Source organism: Dendrobates tinctorius, unplaced genomic scaffold, assembly GCF_039654945.1.
Source record: "Dendrobates tinctorius isolate UK_male_01 unplaced genomic scaffold, ASM3965494v1 ptg000043l, whole genome shotgun sequence".
Taxonomy (NCBI): domain Eukaryota; kingdom Metazoa; phylum Chordata; class Amphibia; order Anura; family Dendrobatidae; genus Dendrobates; species Dendrobates tinctorius.
Window position 1 is genome coordinate 23,431,614 of NW_027361711.1, and position 19,383 is coordinate 23,450,996.

General features: G+C 40.1%; 1 long non-coding RNA gene across 2 annotated transcripts in view; it reads right to left on the reverse strand.

The window, feature by feature from the left end:
• The window catches only part of LOC141089022 (uncharacterized), a 119,178-nt gene extending 100,548 nt beyond the window's left edge, over window positions 1-18,630 (reverse strand). For both annotated transcript variants that reach the window (XR_012232141.1, XR_012232140.1), the window contains exons 1-3: window positions 18,507-18,630; window positions 15,979-16,429; window positions 11,461-11,543 (exon numbers count right to left, since the gene is read on the reverse strand). This is a non-coding gene — a long non-coding RNA (uncharacterized lncRNA). The remainder of the gene's footprint in view (window positions 1-11,460; window positions 11,544-15,978; window positions 16,430-18,506) is intronic.
• Window positions 18,631-19,383: the final 753 nt, after the last annotated feature.

Below are 19,383 nucleotides of genomic sequence, written 5' to 3' on the forward strand. Positions count from 1 at the left end.
TCTTTAAGGGGAACCTGTCATGCCCCCCTTGCCCCCAGTAGTTGTGTCTGCATATGTGGACACAATACATGGCTTCTTCCGCACTAATCATTGATCCTCTCAAGCTGGCTGTATGTGTCCTGACTTCAGAGAGGTGCACTGCACATGATCAGAAGCCGGGACACATACATCCACCTTCAGAAGATCAATCATGAGCGGCAAAGAAGCTGCTCGCATGTGCAAGGTAAGTATAGTGCTTGTGATGTCATCGTTGATAACATGCCTAGTGGGACGACTAGTCTGGAGACACTAGCTCCCCTTCGACTAGTCAAAGCCCCCATTTACATATTCAGGCTCGGACTGGCCACCAAAAGAACAGGAGAATCCTCTGGTGGGCCTCTGTGCAAGTGTGGGCCACCACTCTCCTATATGAGCAATACTTGGCACAACATACAGGTGCTTCTCACAAAATTAGAATATCATGAAAAAGTTAGTTTATTTCAGTTCCAGTTTCATTACAAACAGAGTGATCTATTTCAAGTGTTTATTTCTGTCAATGTTGATGATTATGTCTTACAGCCAATGCAAACCCAGAAGTCATTATCCCAGTAAATTAGAATACTTTATAACACCAGCTTGAAAAATGATTTTAAAAACCAAAATGTTGACCTACTGACATGTATGTTCAGTAAATGCAGTCAATACTTGGTCAGGGCTCCTTTTGCATCAATTACTGAATCAGTGCGGTACGGCAAGGAGGCAATCAGCCTGTGGCACTGCTGAGGTGTTATGGAAGCCCGGGTTGCTTTGATAGCAGCCTTCAGCTCATCTGCATTGTTGGGTCTGGTGTCTCTCATCTTCCTCTTGACAATGCCCCATAGATTTTCTATGGGGTTAAGGTCAGGTGAGTTTGCTGGCCAATCAGGCACAGTGATACTGTTGTTTTTAAAGCAGGTATTGGTACTTTTGGCAGTGTGGACAGGTGCCAAGTCCTGCTGGAGAATAAAATTTCCATCTCCAAAAAGCTTGTCAGTAGAGGGAAGCATGAAGTGCTCTAAAATTTCCTGGTAGACGGCTGAGCTGACTTTGGTCTTGATAAAATACAGTGGACCTAGACCAGCAGATGACATGGCTCCCCAAACCATCACTGATTGTGGAATCTTCACACTAGACCTGAAGCAGCTTGGATTGTGGCCTCTCCATTCTTCCTCCAGACTCTGGGACTTTGATTTCCAAATGAAATGCAAAATTTACTTGCATCTGAAAACAACACCTTGGACCATTGAGCAACAGCCCAGTTATTTTTCTTCTTGGCCCAGGTAAAACGCTTCTGCCGTTATCTATTGGTCATGAGTGATTTGACACAAGGAATGCGACACTTGTAGCCGGGAACACACTCCTCTAAACACACTGTTGATCTATGTGATTGCGCTGCAGCCTTTTTCTTTTATTACAGAGACGTCTACCTGTATGCACTTTCAGCTTAGCACTTGACACTTTATTCGCAACATGTATTGAAAATACTATTTGCTTTTGCAAGTTTTTCTTGAGGGGAACATGTCATTATAATTATTTTTTCTTGCAGTCTCGCACTTTGCACCTTTTTCAGTATTGAGGATATGCGTGCTATTTATAATTTTAACTTGCTTTATTACTGCTGAGCCTCCCGGTCTTTTTTCTACTAGCTGTACCGTGATTCTGTTTTTTACAATCCCTTTTGTTTAAATTTTATTGAATTTTAAATATGGATAAATAAAATATTTTATTTTATCATACCTATGCCTCTTGATCCCTTTCTACAGTATTTATTTTTGGGATTTTTTTGTGTGATCAAAACACTTCTGTCATTATCTATTGGTCATGAGAGGCTTGAAACAAGGAATGTGACACTTGTAGCCCATGTCCTGGACATCTGTGTGTGGTGGCTCTTGAAACAATGACTCCAGCAGCAGTCCACTCCTTGTGATTTTCCCCCAAATTTTTGAATTGCCTTTTGCTTGTGCACCTTTTTCTACCACACTTTTTCCTTCCACTCAACTTTACATTAATATTCTTGGATACAGCACTATGTGAACAGCAACCTTCTTTAGCAATGACCTTTTGTGGCTTACCCTCCTTGTGGAGTAAGTCAATGACTGCCTTCTGGACATCTGTAAAGTCTGCAGTCTTCCGCATGATTGTGGAGCCTACTGAAACAGACTATTGTAACTTTTTAAATGCTTAGGAAGTCTTTGCGGGTGTTGTTTCTTAATTATTCTTATTTACTGAGATAAAGACTTTTGGGTTTTCATTGGTTGTAAGCCATAATCATCAACATTAGTCAGACAGCTAAAAGAGAAAAAGCGCAATAGGGTCTTACCCGAGTAGAGATTGATATAAATCAGATCATTAAACTCACCTTATGCAGGGGAGATTCAGACATATAGGAACAGAAAGTCAGGCTGCTGCACATCCAAAGGGCCACTCCGTGACCACGAATCATCAGATTACAAAGGAAAAAGTTTATGGATTAAACGTGCGCTGCTTGACAGATCACTCCTTCCAGATTGTGTTAATAGTACTTTAATTTCCCAACGTGTTTCGAAGTTTACACTTCTTCCTCAGGGAAAGTACTATTAACACAATCTGGAAGGAGTGATCTGTCAAGCAGCGCACATTTAATCCATGAATCTTTTCCTTTGTAATCTGATAATCATCAACATTAACAGAAATAAACACTTGAAATAGATCAACCTGTTTGTAATGACTATATAATACATTTCTCAAAAAAATAAAGGGAACACTAAAATATCACATCCTAGATATCTCTGAATGAAATATTCCAGTTGCAAATTTTTATTAATTGCATAATGGAATGTGCTCAGAACAATAAAACATAACAATTATCAATGTAAATCAAAGTGAATATCCCATGGAGGTCTAGATTTGGAATGACACTCAAAATCAAAGTGGAAAATCAAATTACAGGTTGATTCAACTTCAGTGGAAATGCCTCATGACAAGGAAAAGATGCTCATTAGTGTGTGTGACCTCCACGTGCCTGTATGACCTCCCTACAACACCTGGGCATGCTCCAGATGAGGCGGCAGATGGTCTCCTGAGGTATCTCCTCCCAGACCTGGACTAAAGCATCTGACAACTTCCTGGACAGTCTGTGGTGCAGTGTGACATTGGTGGATGGAGCGAGGCATGATGTCCCAGATGTGCGTAATCAGATTCAGGTCTGGGGAATGGTAGGGCCAGTCCATAGCTTCAATGCCTTTATCTTGCAGGAACTGCTGACACACTCTAGCCACACGAGGTCTGGCATTGTCATGCATTAGGAGGTACCCAGGGCCAACCGCAGCAGCATATGGTCTCACAAAGGGTCTGAGGATCTCATCTCAGTACCTAATGGCAGTCAGGCTACCTCTGGTGAGCACATGGAGGGCTGTGCGGCCCTCCAAAGAAATGCCACTCCACACCATTACTGACCCACTGCCAAACTGGTCATGCTGAAGGATGTTGCAGGCAGCAGATCGCTCTCCTCGGCGTTTCCAGACTCTGTCACATCAGTCACATGTGCTCAGTATGAATCTGCTTTCATCTGTGAAGAGCACAGGGTGCCAGTGGTGAATTTGCCAATCCTGGTGTTTTGTGGCAAATGCCAAAAGTCCTGCACGGTGTTGGTCTGTGAGCACAAACCCCATCTGTGGATGTCAGACACTCAGACCATCCTCATGGAGTCAGTTCCTAACCATTTGTGCATACACATACACATTTGTGGCCTGCTGAAGGTCATTTTGCAGGGTTCTGGCAGTGCTCCTCCTGTTCCTCCTTGCACAAAGGCATAGGTAGTGGTCCTGCTGCTGGGTTGTTGCCCTCCTACAGCTCCCTCCACATCTCCTGGTGTAATGGCCTGTCTCCTGGTAGTGCATCTAGCCTCTGTACACTACGCTGACAGACACAGAAAGCCTTCTTGCCACAGCTCGCATTGTTGTGCCATCCTGGATGAGCTGCACTACCTGAGCCACGTGTGTGGGTTGTAGAGACCGTCTCAAGCCACCACGAGTGTGAAAGCACAACCAACATTCAAAGTGACCAAAACATCAGCCAGAAAGCATTGGTACTGAGATGTAGTCTGTGGTCCCCACCTGCAGAACCACTCCTTTATTGAGTGAGTCTTGATAATTGCCAATAATTTCCATCTGTTGTCTATTCCATTTGCACAACAGCATATGAAATTGATTGTCAATCAGTGTTGCTTCCTAAGTGGACAGTTTGATTTCAAAGAAGTTTGATTTACTTGGAGTTATATTCTGTTGTTTAAGTGTTCCCTTTGTTTTTTTGAGCAGTGTATATAAGTTTCACTTTTGTATTGAAGAACTGAATTAAATTACCTTTTTGATGATATTATAATTTTGTGAGAACCACATATACTTGAATCTCTATGTACACACAAAGGCAGCATCTTATTCATTAAGCAATCTACCCAGTTTATTATTATATGAATTTGTGATTGAGGATACTGTCACATTTACACGTAGCTGAAAAGTGAGGCAATGGAGTTGGTTACTGGTGGGCCCTTGGCTGCCCAGTCCGATACTGGGCATATTATAAATGGACTTTAAAAATACTTTTTCTAAAGATCTGTTTATGTATACAATATAACACAGAGACTGTTAAGCCGTTGTGTCTACGTATGCAGAGGCAACTGCTGGTGGTTCAGGGAGCCCAGTGGACATGACAGGTTTCCTTCAAGCAAGATATTGTATAGTAATATTAATTATAATATTTATATTGCACCAACAAACTCCACAGTACTTTAAAATTCATATTGTTCATGTACACATTATGGAAAAATAAAAAAAAGAGTGTGGGATCTTCTTACTATGCAGGACTGCCGATCACACGGTGTATAAAGTTCATCACTGGTGTGGGCAAAGTAAAAATGCGACCATCGATAAGGATCATGCATGCGCTAGGAAAAATTTAAAGCACAGATGTCGCACAGGTGGAAAAGAGTTGGATTTCTGAATTGCATTTTAAAGGGAATAGACAAACAATAAAGCAGAGAGTTTGAGATGCACAGTGATGAGTCATTAGTTAAATTAATCAGGTTAAGAAAGGATCTGAGCAAAAATAAAGGTGGATTGTGGAAATATTTTTGAGGTGAATGTAGTATTAGCATTTATAGTAAGTGACTGACTGAATGGAAGGAGTGTAGATCTGATTCAGACATAACCCCAAGACATTAGGAGTGCCACCTAATGTTATTATGGCAGTTCCACACTGAAATTGAAATCTCAATATTAGCAGAGTTAATAAATGACTGAAGCACACCTGAAGTTTTCTAAAGATTCAGTTTCAGATAGAGAGGAGATGCTTTGCAAGAGAGTATATTTTGGTGTCAACAGCATATACAGCTCTGGCAAAAATTAAGAGACCACTGCAAAATGTTCAGTTTGTCTGATTTTTCTCTTTATAGGCATAATTTTGAGTAAATTGTAAATTGTTCTTTTAGTCTACAAACTTCTGACATGTCTCCAAATTTCCATGCACTATTTTTTTTTTCCAGAAAAGGTGAAATGGTCAAAATTAAAAAAAAACTAAACAGTGCTTTCAGACCTCAAATAATGCAAAGAAAACAAGTTCATAATCATTTAGAAACAACAATACTAATGTTTTAACTCAGGAAGAGTTCAGAAATCAATATTTTGTGGAATAACCATGATTTTTAAAAATAGCTTTCATGCGTCTTGGCATGCTTGCCATGAGTTTTTCACACTGCTTTTGGCGCAAAACTTTAAGCAGTTCTTCTTTGTTTGATGGCTTGTGACTATCCATCATCTCCTTGGTTAATTTCCAGAGGTTTTCAATGGGCTTCAGGTCTGGAGAATGGGCTGCCCATGACAGGGTTTTGATGTGGTGGTCTTTTGATTTTTGCCTGAGTTGTAGATGATATGTAAGGAGATGCGCCATAGAGGATGAGGTTCCTCAGTGTTGTGCAGCATTTGTGACCAATGATTGCTACCTACTTTCCAAACTGAACCTAGTAGAACCAAAAGATGTTAGTGTTTTTGGAAGGACTGGTCTAGAGAGAACATCGAGTCAGGTGACACCTGTGGTGCAGTTACCCAATAAAAAAAGTCAGAATGACAAGGTGGGAAGTCAGTTGGCACCAACAAGTGAAACCAGTGGGACGTTTGCGCAATGGGACGTCGCTGCCGAATCTCTGAGATGCGCTTGGAGAAGGAGACAGGAAGGATGTTGTGAGCCAGTGACTGAGATAAGGAAAATGCCAGTCAAGGCATGGGATCCAGACTACCGTTGGTCAAGACCGGAGGCTCGTCCCTTATCCATCACAGCTCAATAGTGAACCATCATAGGTTAAGCACTGAAGATCGAGTGCAGGCCACAGTCCAGAAGTGGACATCAGATGTGGTGTTCCGAAGGTGCGAGTCAATTGTGTCTTTACTTATAATGCTAATGTACAGTACAGGGGTTGTGCAGCAGATGGGATGGGGGCCGCACAGCATGAGTAGGGCCCGTAGAAAATGACTAAACTTTGTCAGGAGGACTTGTAGCCTAACGGGAAATACTGGTGACCCTCCTAAGCGTTTATAACCTAAGTCAAAATGAACTGAAGAGACATTTCCATGTGGCCTTATAGTTGTTAGCGCTGTCCTTGGTAGTTATCACACAAGGGACATTAAGGGCGTCACTCCTAAGGGAAAATATTCAGATAGGATAAGGAATCCTTACTGAAACTGTTGAAATGTGTTTACTGTTGTTTTTGCTAATATATTACTTAATATCCTGTATTTGATTAATGTATTTGACTAATTGACTGCATGCAAAATTAAATCCTTCAACTCTATTCTAAGAGAATAAATAGTTTAGTCGGTTACTTGCGCCTTGTCCTTATCTACGTGTTACATCCTAGTAACCTACTTGCAGATCCACAGCAATCTGATGTTAGACATATTGACTATCACAATATCAAAGGAAGCAGCTGAGTTAATATTGATATACAGCTCTCCCACTGCACAGAATGGATCTCAAGCCTTGTCTGGTGCTGCGGTCTCCCATTCAAGCTCGGCCACTGGGACAACTGCTCAGCACAGAATTTGGTCCTAGCGCCTTGCCCTGGTTCTCTGCTCTGGTGCCTAAATCGAGATTTCACCCTACTGAGCATGTCCATGATATGGTGCTTTCACATTGGTGCTCGGACGTCAGGTGCTCTGGTGATGTGGCAGGTTCAGATTGGTCCACAGGCAAGGTCCTGTCTGTCTGGACTTGAGCAAAGTATAAAAATCTCTCAATGGCGCACGCCTGTGAGCTAGTATCATGTGTGTTTGTTGTGTTGGAGGCTACTTTACCACCCTGTGTGCACGTGTGCCACTGTTAGCACTGCAAGTGTTTGTTTAGACAGGCAGGGTAGGGTGGGAACTCCCGCTTGAACGTAACATCTGCACCGAGCGTCCTCAGGCAAGCGTGCTAAAGCACACTGTGTGTCGGAGCATGTTTAACCACCAGCTTTGTCTTCCTTGGGGGGTTAAGTTATAAGAACCCCAATTAGTATTTTTCTATTTGCCTGTGCAGTCTAACAGCTTATAGTCCTTTATGCTTCATATTACTGCTCTGTGGTGTAACAGAGCTTGTTACTTTGCGGTCTTTGCACAATGAGTGACATTTTACTCAGTGTGCTTTAAGTGTTTTCATCATTGCGGAGTGACGCACAGATGACTTCACACCAGCCTGGCTCATCTAAAGCCACTCTGGGATATCTAAAGAAAAGAGATTCGCAAAGCTACCATCCAGCTGCCAGACACTTCTGACCTTGCCGGTGGACCACAGTCCACTGTCTTGATCTGCCCATCTCTAGCGAAGAATTATCTATATATTTTCTAGTAATATTTTAAATGTTTTGCTTTACATATTTAATTGTTACTAACTTACTGACTCTGGAGAACCTAACCTGTCAATTCATTACACAGGTAACCTATTGTCTTCCTTGGGCATGATTTAATGATTATCTTGTGGAGATATTTGCTAAAAGGTTTTACTGCAAATTATAGCTGATCTCAGAGAGTCACTTTCTGTGATGAGCCGGAGCCGGGCACTAATATCATAAAGAGATTAAGATTGCGGCTCATTTTTGCTTCTATTTCTAGCATATCTATGTCTCCAAGCTGTGTCATACATACAATTTCCACAAGGTGGCAGATATGGCCTTCCCTGTCCCTATCGCTAAACTTCCTGTTTATATAAACATTTGTACTTGAAAGACCAGTTGCTTCTCAGTATTAGGCTGAGTTATAGATACTATGCTGCTTGGTGTGTTAATGTCATTGTATATTTTGCTTTATACAAATATTTCTAATGCCTACCGTCAATGCAACAATGTACATTTTGTATTCGTATTTTAAATCCATATTACTTATTTCAATATGTATTTGGCAACATTAAAGCCTATTTGAACTATGAAACTGTTAAAAAGGTTGTCCCCTTTCCGAAAAGTTTTGGGTATAAGCTTTGAAAGTTCTAGATAAACAAACTGTTACTACTGTCTTGGATCAAACGCCGTCTCCCCCACTATCCTTTGATCTGTTGTTTGTATGCAGCGCTGTAACAAACCGCTGTACTGCTGAGCTCTGTCATTAGCCGTAGACCTCTTGACTGGACCTCTCTGTGATTAGCTGCAGTCCTGTCGACGAGACAGCATGACGTTGTTGGACCCGGGGAGGATAAGTAATACTGACACTGCTCTGAACTTTGAAAACTGACATCCAAAACTTTTCTGATAGGTGAAGAAATGATCACAATACAATAAAAAGATATATAAAATAAGAACAATTCAAAAGAGAATTACGAAAAGATCATAACCATAAAAAAAAGATCATAACCGTTTATAATATATATCTATATATAGATATATATTATATATTCATATAGCAATTACATTTCAAGCAAATGTCCTGAATTTGTTTTTCACCACCTCAATAATGATTATGAAAATCCCATATCCACCACTAATAAATGGCAGAAAGAGAGGCATAGAATAAAATTACAACAATGTTTATTACATAACAATTTTCAAAAAATTCATATTCAACATGGTAAGTACACATAAATTAGTGCCATGGGTAAATATAAAGAAACATCGTGAGGACAAAATTGCATACAGGACTAATACCAATAATTTCTCAATGAGGTTGGAAAAATTGAACCAAAAACTTCATAGCTATTAAATTAGCACCACAAAAAGAGATTATTTCTGTGAATCCACACTAGATCTAAAACATTTTTTTCAACTGGTCCAATCTCCACATAATGAGAATTAATTGTATCCACAGCACTACAAGCTCTGGTACCAAAAGCAATGTTTCAGATCATGTGTATTTAATTGCTGTGATACAAAAGAAGCACATAATGCAAGTCCAGAAAGGTGAAGAGAATTTCCATTACCGCAATACACTTGCTAGCCACCACATTATAAAAAAAAAAAAAAAAAAAAGTCCTTCACTGTGCAATGCCTCTTAGATAAGCTCCCACAGCCACCCCTGACAGCGCCGTTTCGCCAAATAGGCTTCCTCTTCATGGCGAAACGGCACTGTCAGGGGTGGCTGTGGCCTCACAGTGTTTCTTTATATGTTCCCATGGCGCTAATTTATGTGTACTTACCTTGTTGAATATGAATTTTGTGAAAATTGTTATGTAATAAACATTGTTGTAATTTTATTCTATGCCTCTCTTTCTGCCATTTATTGGTGGTGGATATGGGATTTTCATAGCAATTACATTGTAGTATCAGTCTGGACCTCAAGAGAGAAGAATAAGTTCAAATAACCAATCCTATCTTAAAAGTGTACCTGGATTTTATTATATGCATATAAACGGACAAATATATACAAATATATTTATATATATGATATGTGGTAAAAGGTTGAAAAGTTCAAGGGGGCGGAATACTTTTGCAAGGCACTGTATATATATATATATGTGTATATCTGTTAATCTGCCAGATAGATAGATAGATTTATGTATATATATATACATATATATATATATATATATATATATATATATCAGATTTCTTATAAAAGAATTCTAAACAAATGACACGGGCAGGTACATTACAGACTTGAAGTAATATTTAATTGCTTTCATACAATCCATTTTAATCTTTCTCAAGCAATGGATTTTAATCAGCAAGGTGTTGGCATTAAAATCCATTGCTGAAGAACATATTTCAAAACATGACAGAAAACATTACAAGAGAGCAAATGAAGCTACAGATTTGTTACTATACTATTTATTGATAGGAGAAAAGCAAATTCTCAAGATGTGTTACATTCATAATTTAAAAGTTGACGAGTCAGTGTTCTATAATCCACTGGATGATTCTGTCTGTGGATCCGTACATTTAATGCTCTGAATTATTCCTGTATTGTTATTTATGGCTTCTTTACGATCTGTACAGTTTATTTTACTCTTTTGCCATTTACCAATTTTTAGGCGGGTGCTTCACATTCATACATAATCTAGCGCCATATGAGCATTAATACAATGCAAAGAAATTGTGCAAACTAGTTAAAATTCTAAAATTGTATAATCCATCTCACTCCCTTCTTCTAACAATGTTTTTTCAATCTTAATTTTATTTTATACAGAAACCACGTTTTTAGCCCAAATATTATGAGGTTTGTTAGCTTGGATTCTGCAATGTATTTTACAACACAGGTGAACAAAAATAATAAAAAATATAGAAAAAAAAAGTAACACAAAGAAAAATTAACTTTCATATACGCATGGAAAAAAACAATCAATAAATATGTCTATTTTTTCCTACATAACCATTATTGCATTGTGTGACAACTCTCTCAAACCCTCATCATGTAATGTACAAGTGACCGAAGATTTCCATATTTCCATGAGTCTCTATTACATAAAAATAGCTTATACAATCTTTCAAAGGAGTTTCGCACAATTTATGGAAACATTATATGACACTGTTTAAAAGAAAAACTTGCCGGTTGCCCATAGGAAACCAATCTCACCACAGCTTCATTTCTTGGTTGCTTCGGACAACTACGTAGGTTTTTAACACAGTCCCTACGTGTCTACATTTAGATTATACATAGGGGATTTTTTTTTTGATCCAGTTATTTTATTTTTGGTAAGACTTTCCCTGATTTATTTGAGTAAAATATATATATTATAAGCATACTAAATATTTATTGTCAGCATTTTAATCGCAATCTCCGTCTTAAGTATTATAGCGATATGATCCCACAATATATAAAAGTTTCTGGAAAATAAAATCTTTGACATTTCTTAAATTTTATTTTTATTTTTAAAATTGTGTATAGACATGTTGGCTGGTTGTAAATACAATATTAAGCCACGTTAAAACTTTCTGCAATCATTGTCAGAAATTTCACATGTGATTGCTGATAATTAGATTTTCTAAAGCTACATATATAAATATATACTTACAGAGATCCTGGAAACTGCGATTTACATGGTCTGTTCATTGTCTTTGTAGCTGTTTACAGGGATTCCGCATTCTCTATGCTCTACTGCCAAAGAATGAAGACCGTCACTAGTTATTTTCTCTTAAAGCTTTCCATACTTAAGAGGGAAAATGTTCAAGCTCTGTGTAATCTGGTTTTCTGACAAACACTTATTGTGTATCCATATGATATATACATTTCACATTATAACTCCACTTATGTTTTTGGAACTTTAATGCATTATAAAACAAACTATATAGAATATGTCCACCTCTCACTGTATTGGCAGATTGGTAGAGATATATACAGGGCCAGACTGGTCAACGAGCAAAACTGAAAAAATGCCAGAAGGGCCAGTACAGCCGTAGGCAGTATTGTTTGCCACTTCATGAACAGCTGTGCCAGAGCACGTAGCCACCAGCTCATTCGCTTACTAGAGCATCAGGTAGGCTACTTCTGGCCTTCAGCCTCCTGGAACTTCAACATGCAAGCGAGAATGGTCAGTGCAATGACATCACTGCATGAGATGTGTGTCGGTTCACCAGGGTGGTATAAATTTTGTATACCTGTGTCCGCATCTGTATAATACTGTACATGTTGCAAATAGATTTCATCATCTGCAGTAATGTTGTTATTTGTTCACAAGATGTTGCTGTTGCCTAAGCATTACTGAAAGACTGTAAGATGCAAAATGAATGTCAGAGGTGGAGCTACAATCTGAGGTGATGTGGAACACAGGAAGAGGAAGTGCGGCCATCTTAAGGGCTGTCTGAAGTTATTGAAAAAAGGGAAAGGATGTACTGGAAGGGAATTTAATGACATCCTCTTAACATGTAAAGCGCCATGGAATAAATGGTGCTATATTAGTAAATAATAATAATAATAATAATATTAGAAGCATCCCACCAAGACCAGAGAAGCGTCAGAGAGGAGCTGATGGTCCTCGTGACAAGAACCTGTTCCGATGTCAGGAGATTTCTGCCAGGGACGCTACTGAAAGATGGAAAAGGCCAGACCTAGTGTGAGAGGTGTTGGAAATCGCTGAGGAGTTACGTTACAGTCATCAACGGTACCATTCATCTGCTGGAGGGACCCCTCCTCCGTTCATATACACTGATTGTTGGCCAGAGCTGACCCGGGTCAGTAAGAAAAGTAAGGCCCACTGCAGTGATACTCGTGCATGCACCTCACTATATTCTTGCGCCAAAATACTCGAGGCTAAGATAGAGCCTGTAGTTAGTGAGATATTGACTGTTTCAAGCCACTTTTATTGCCAAAATCAGCGTCCGGAACTTCCGGATCTGCTGCCACGTTTCCTGTTTGTTCCTTAACTAAGAATCCTAATCCATGCCTAGGTGCCGACACAGCACGCAAGGGACTTGCACTTCTTTTCCTTCCAGAAGAGTTTCTGAGGAACATTATAGTGTGGGTTAATTGTTCAACTGTGATAGACTTCTTTAACGGCTAAATAGCCATCACAGTTGGTTAACTGTCATGGTATTTTCAATGTAGTTGATAATGGACTACTCCTCTGAGTTCATTGAAGTCACATTGGGACAGAAGAGGGATATTTGGTTGGGGAATAGAGGTAGTTGATTGTAAGATTGTAAACTGTTGTGCTGTACAGCAGATGAGCCCTTATGTTAAACTCATATATGTGTTTCATTTCCCAGGGTGGTAACAGGCTGCTGGTTTAGACAGGCATGCCAGTAGGTTAATTTATAGAAATGATAGTAGGTACAAATTGTTTCGGAGCCATGCTGCACAGCACAACAGTCTCCTGGGTGAATGTCTGCATAATCTTTTGAATGTTTCTTATTTTCTGGTTGAGTCTGGTTTGTATCCTGAGGTGCTAACAGTTCAGCTCATGTCCACTGTGAGCAGAAAAGAAGAAGAGACAGGAGTTGCAGCGAATGAGAAGCCCAGAGAAGGTGAGTATAAGGTTTTTTAAATTTAAATTTTTTTGTAATCTTTGGGAATACCATCAAACTATATTGGGGGCCCATCATACTGTAAGTGGGGCTGTGGGGGGACCATCATACTGTGTGTGGGACAGCATGGGGACCATCATAGTGTATGTAGGGTTGTGGAGACCATCATAATGTGTGGGGGACCCAGTGGGTGATCCATAATACTGTGCATATATATGCGTGTGGGGAGCCTGGAAGGACATCATATTTTGTGGGCAGCAATCATTCTGTGTGGGGCTGATGTAGGGAGACCATTATGCTTTGAGGGGGATCATTATACTGTGTGTGGGGTGTGGCGTAGCGCCTACTGTGTGTTGGGGAGCACTCGCTTGGCAGCGCATTAACATAGTCACGCATGATTTTCCACACAAAACAGTCCATAGGGTTTATTTAAACATCATAACCCGCACCGTAAGCCAGGTTGCACATCACCAGATTACACACAGTCCATTACTTCAACACGTGTGGCTTTGCAAAGCATTCACTAGTCACGCCAGACTCTCTCCTGTCACTGGGTGACTGCACAGTTCAATAACTGACCATTGTCATTGCACATAGTACTTTCCCCATACCCGGGGTTACCTGTCAGCAGCTCCTGCTCCACAGGCTGACTCCTCGTCAGTCAAAGGTCCTCAACAGGACAGCGTCTGTCTCAGTGTGGGCTGTCCCAGGCTCTGCACACACAGGGTGCTATTCAGGACGTTCATCCAACACCCAGGCCACCAGGTCCAAGGTCTCACCACGTACTCCAGGAATCTGATCCTACTCACAGGATCTTCCAACACAGACCTTCCAGGACCTTGCACCCTGAACCATTCAGGTACACACACTCTCTCCATGTGACCAGACCTCAGTCACATTATATGGTTGTAACCACCCCCATGGATGTGGCACATGTGTAGTTAGTCGATTGCCACCCAGCTCTCTGACTAACCCTATAAGGCCCCCTTATAAGTAATACACAATAAACACTTATGGAACTATAAGTCTCATATATATATATATATCCCCTAAAAATGATACTTTATTAGTTAAAAACCACAAGTGTGGTAAACACACCAACGAAAAAAGTGACAAGAGGCGTTAACCATTTGATGGCTGGTGGCGATAAACACAGATGAGTATTGCTGTGGCAGCTCTGTGTTTATTTTGTTATTGGGATGTTAATGGATTTAATAATGGGACACTATCCTCTATCCTGTGCTACACTGGTTAAATTGCCAGATTTGTATATACTTTTTCTCTCTATATGAAGAGATCGTATAGCTGTGAGATCGTGGCAACATGGAATGTATCTAAAGTGTCCGGTTTATGACTCCCATTAATGTGTACATGATACCTCACTGTTGATATTGGATGTGGGGCATCATTATGCAAATGAGTATCTAATTATACCACCTGATGCCATGTGTGTTCTCTATTTTTAACCTCTTTCTTTGGGACATAGGGCCCTCTTTAGCGCAGATTGGTCTCTGTCTAGCAATAGAGGTTCCCTTTATTATCGGGTAGAAGTGACCACTAGTGGCTGTAGGGTATACTAGGGCCCCTAGGGATAGTCATCGTTGAGCGGGGGCGCCACAACGTTCCCCCCTAGGGTGCCAACCTCCGCGGACAGGTAGACTCAAGCTCAGGATCACATCAGGGGTTCCTAGGTGTCACCTTAGAGTGGTCTCTGTTTGAACACTTTTCTATTTTTGTTTATTTCTTGTCACTTTTTTCGTTGGTGTGTTTACCACACTTGTGGTTTTTAACTAATAAAGTATCATTTTTAGGGGATATATATATATATGAGATTACATTTGACCCTTTCTATTATTGTATGAGAGATTGTTGGAACTATAAGTCCCAGCATAACCATACCATTTTGGGCTTACAGTGCAGAGAACTAGCCATTTACTTTACAATAATGCCAGTCCCTAATTCACCATCATAATTAAACCTCCAAGCGCATCCTGAAGTGCATACACAGTGCCCCCTAGCTGTAACAGAGGTTACTGCATCACAGGGGCTATACTGGGACCAGCATACTGTGTTGTGGGCCATCATCATTATGATTTAAAAAAAAAAGATTTCTATGAATCCAATTCACTCGGTGGGAACTGTAAGATGCTGCGCTTTTTGTACAGCAAATATATACAGTGTCAAAAGCTCACCAAAACTCATCATGGGAACTTAAAAAGATACTGTCAGCAGGATTTAGCTATTTAAAGTAAGGGCATGGCCATAATGGCACTGTTATACTGATCCAAATTTGATATCTGAAATAAGATTCTTGTTTATTCAACATCTTAAGTTTTCATCTAATGATATCTCTGTGCATCGGGGTGGGACTGTGGTAGAGTCTTCTTCTGCTCTTCCCCACCTGCCTCCTGTGTATCTATGTATCCATGATATGTTGCTTATTTTTCAATGACCTGCCTTCTTTATGAAATTTTATGTCATCACCATCATTGGAGTGGGTAGTGCATGTGCAGTGTGTTTCATGGTTAGTTTTCAGCAAGATTGACACAGGGGCTATCAGCACATCATACCTGCAGGCCTGCAGGGGAATATGGACATGGATCCTCAGAGGCGGGTGATGATGGAATCCTGGTGCACTGCCTTCGGTGGAGAGGGATCCCTAGAAGTAGTGGAGACAGCAGTAAATGGGATACTCTGTCAGGAACAAGTGTTAGGGCTGAACTTAAGACCATACCTGAGGGAAAGACTGTAACCTGTTGCACCCTATCCTACATGCTCCACTGTAATCACTGTGAACTGATCAGTAAAAGTTTGACTGTTGAAAAACTCTTGGTGTCCCCTGGATTGTGCGTGACGATTCATCAAGATGGAAGCCTGGGGCCAGTGGAGGCCTATGGTTCACAAGTGAGTGTGATGCCCCCTCCACACCTAACAGCACACAGGGACAGGGACACAATTTTCCTTTAGGGTGCCAGAGCATGCAGAACCAGCAGCTTAACCACGACTATCCCGCTCGGGCACCTGGCAGATATACCAAGAAATTATAGCCAATTCACATGAGAAACAAAACAAAAAATTCAAAATATATACTGTAAATCTTGACTAGTTCACAAATATCATATAAGGCTGGAATATTCAGTTAGTACGCACAAGGGGAGGCGAGGGGAAGGATAAGCTAACAGTCACATGCTGAGAACAGGCTCAAAATCTAATTCAAGACAAAGTTTATAGTGGCGTTCACAAAATAAATAAATAAAAATAGTAGTTCATATATGAGTAGTCGTGTGAATTAGTAATTCATATATAAAAAAATAATGATTGCTATGTGTATCAGATAATGGACAGTTAAATGTTGCAATTCATGTATAGACAGCAATGTGGCTTCAGACCCCTTTACATATTTCACTCTTTGTTTCATTGCAGCCATTTGGTAAATTCAAAAAAAATTATGTTTTTTCTCAATAATGTACACTCTGCACCACATCATGACTGAAAAAAACAGAAAAGTAGAAATTTTTGCAAATTTATTAAAAAAGGGAAACCTGTAATATCACATGGTCATAAGTATTCAGACCCTTTGCTCAGTATTGAGTAGAAGCACCCTTTTGAGCTAGTACAGCCATGAGTCTTCTTGGGAATAATGCAACAAGTTTTTCACACCTGGATTTGGGGATCCTCTGCCATTCTTCCTTGCAGATCCTCTCTAGTTCCATCAGGTTGGATGATGAACGTTGGTGGACAGCCATTTTCAGGTCTCTCCAGAGATGCTCATTTGGGTTTAGGTCAGGGCTCTGGCTGGGCCAGTCAAGAATGGTCACAGAGTTGTTCTGAACCTACTTCTTTGTTATTTTAGCTGTGTGCTTAGGGTCATTGTCTTGTTGGAAAGTGAACCTTCAGCCAAGTCTGAGGTCCAGAGCACTCTGGAAGAGGTTTTCATCCAGCATATCTCTGTACTTGGCCGCATTCATGTTTCCTTCAATTGCAACCAGTTATCCTGTCCCTGAAGATGAAAAACACCGCCATAGCATGATGCTGCCACCACCATGTTTCACTGTTTGGACTGTATTGGGCAGGTGATAAACAGTGCCTGATTTTCTCCACACAGAATTATCACCAAAAAGTTCTATCTTCGTCTCATCAGACCATAGAATCTTATTTCTCTTAGTCTGAGACTGAGAGTCCTTCATGTGTTTTTTAGCAAACTCTTTGCGGGCTTTCATATATCTTGCACTGAGGAGAGGCTTTCGATGGGCCACTCTGCCATAAAGGCCTGAATGGTGGAGAGCTGCAGTGATAGTTGACTTTGTGGAACTTTCTCCCATCTCCCTACTGCATCTGTGGAGCTCAGCCACAGTGATCTTGGTGTTCTTCTTTACCTCTCTCACCAAGGCTCTTCTCCCACGATTGCTTAGTTTGCCTGAACAGCCAGGTCTAGGAAGACTTTTGGTGGTCCCAAACTTCTTCCATTTAAGGATTATGTAGGCCACTGTGCTCTTAGGAACCTTGAGTACTGCAGAAATTCTTTTGTAACCTTGGCCAAATGTGTGCCTTGCCACAATTCTGTCTCTGAGTTCCTTGGTCAGTTCCTTTCTCCTCATGATTCTCATTTGGTCTGACATGCACTGTGAGTTGTTAGGTCTCCTAAAGACAGATGTGTGTCTTTCCAAATCAAGTCCTATCAGTTTAATTAAACACAGCTAGACTCCAATGAAGGAGTAGAACCATCTCAAGGAGGATCAAAAGGAAATGGACAGTATGTGACTTAACTATGATTGTCTGAGCAAAGGGTCTGAATACTTATGACAATGTGATATTTCAGTTTTTCTTTTTTAATAAATTTGCAAAAATGTCTACATTTCTGTTTTTTTTCAGTCAAGATGGGGTGCAGAGAATACATTAATGAGAAAAAAATGAACTTTTTTGAATTTACCAAACGGAGGCAATAATACAAAGAGTGAAAAATTTAAAGGGGTCTGAATACTTTCCGTACCCACTGTAAATAAGCAATACATATATACAATTATCAGTGTGACTGTTACATAAGGTTAAAGACGCAAAAAAGTTTAAATATAATAGTATATCAGAACAAATAACAAACCTTAATTCATCTACTACTGCTGGAATGGCACCAGGAGCCAAAGCGCAATTCAGCGTTAGCCTTCGTTAACGGGTGTTGCATCAGACCAGCTGGAAAATCTATTTATATAAACTGGACTAACTGGAATGATAGAAAATATGAAAAAATAAAAAAAGAGCCGTGGGTTTGAGTTGTTGCATAGAAACACTCCCACACTTGGAAGGTGCGCCACAAGCTGCTTCATCCTGGGGCCAGAGTGGGTGACGTAAGACTCCTGATCATGTGTCTAAACACATGGTCATAAGTCAGTTACATGACTTGGTCAGGACAAGAATTGAGAATTGGCATAGAATACAGCCAGCAGGCAGGTGGGGAACATGAGCACAGCCCAACAGCAATATGCAGTATACACGGAGCATTGATTGGTCCTAGAAAATATTAAGGAAAAATAAAAATGGATATAGGAGCAGAGCAGCCCAAAAAGGGTATATACAGTTGTGTGAAAAAGTGTTTGCCTCATCTTGATTTCCTATTCTTTTGCATGTTTGTCACACTTAAAAGATTCAAATCAATAAACATTGTGATTAAAAAATTTTAAATATTACACAAAGATAACACAAGTAACACAAAATGCAGTTTTTAAATGAAGGTCTTTCTTATTAAGTGAAAATGAAATCCAAACTTGAAAAAGTGATTGCCCTCTAAACCTAATAACTGGTTACAACACCCTTAACATCAACAACTGCAGTCAAGTGTTTGTGACAAATGGCAATGAGTCTTTTACAATGCTCTGGAGGAATCTTGGTCATTCATCTTTGCAGAACTTTTATAATTCAGCCACAAGGAAGGGTTTCTGCCCAAGAACTGCATTTTTAAGGTCATGCTACAGCATCCTAAA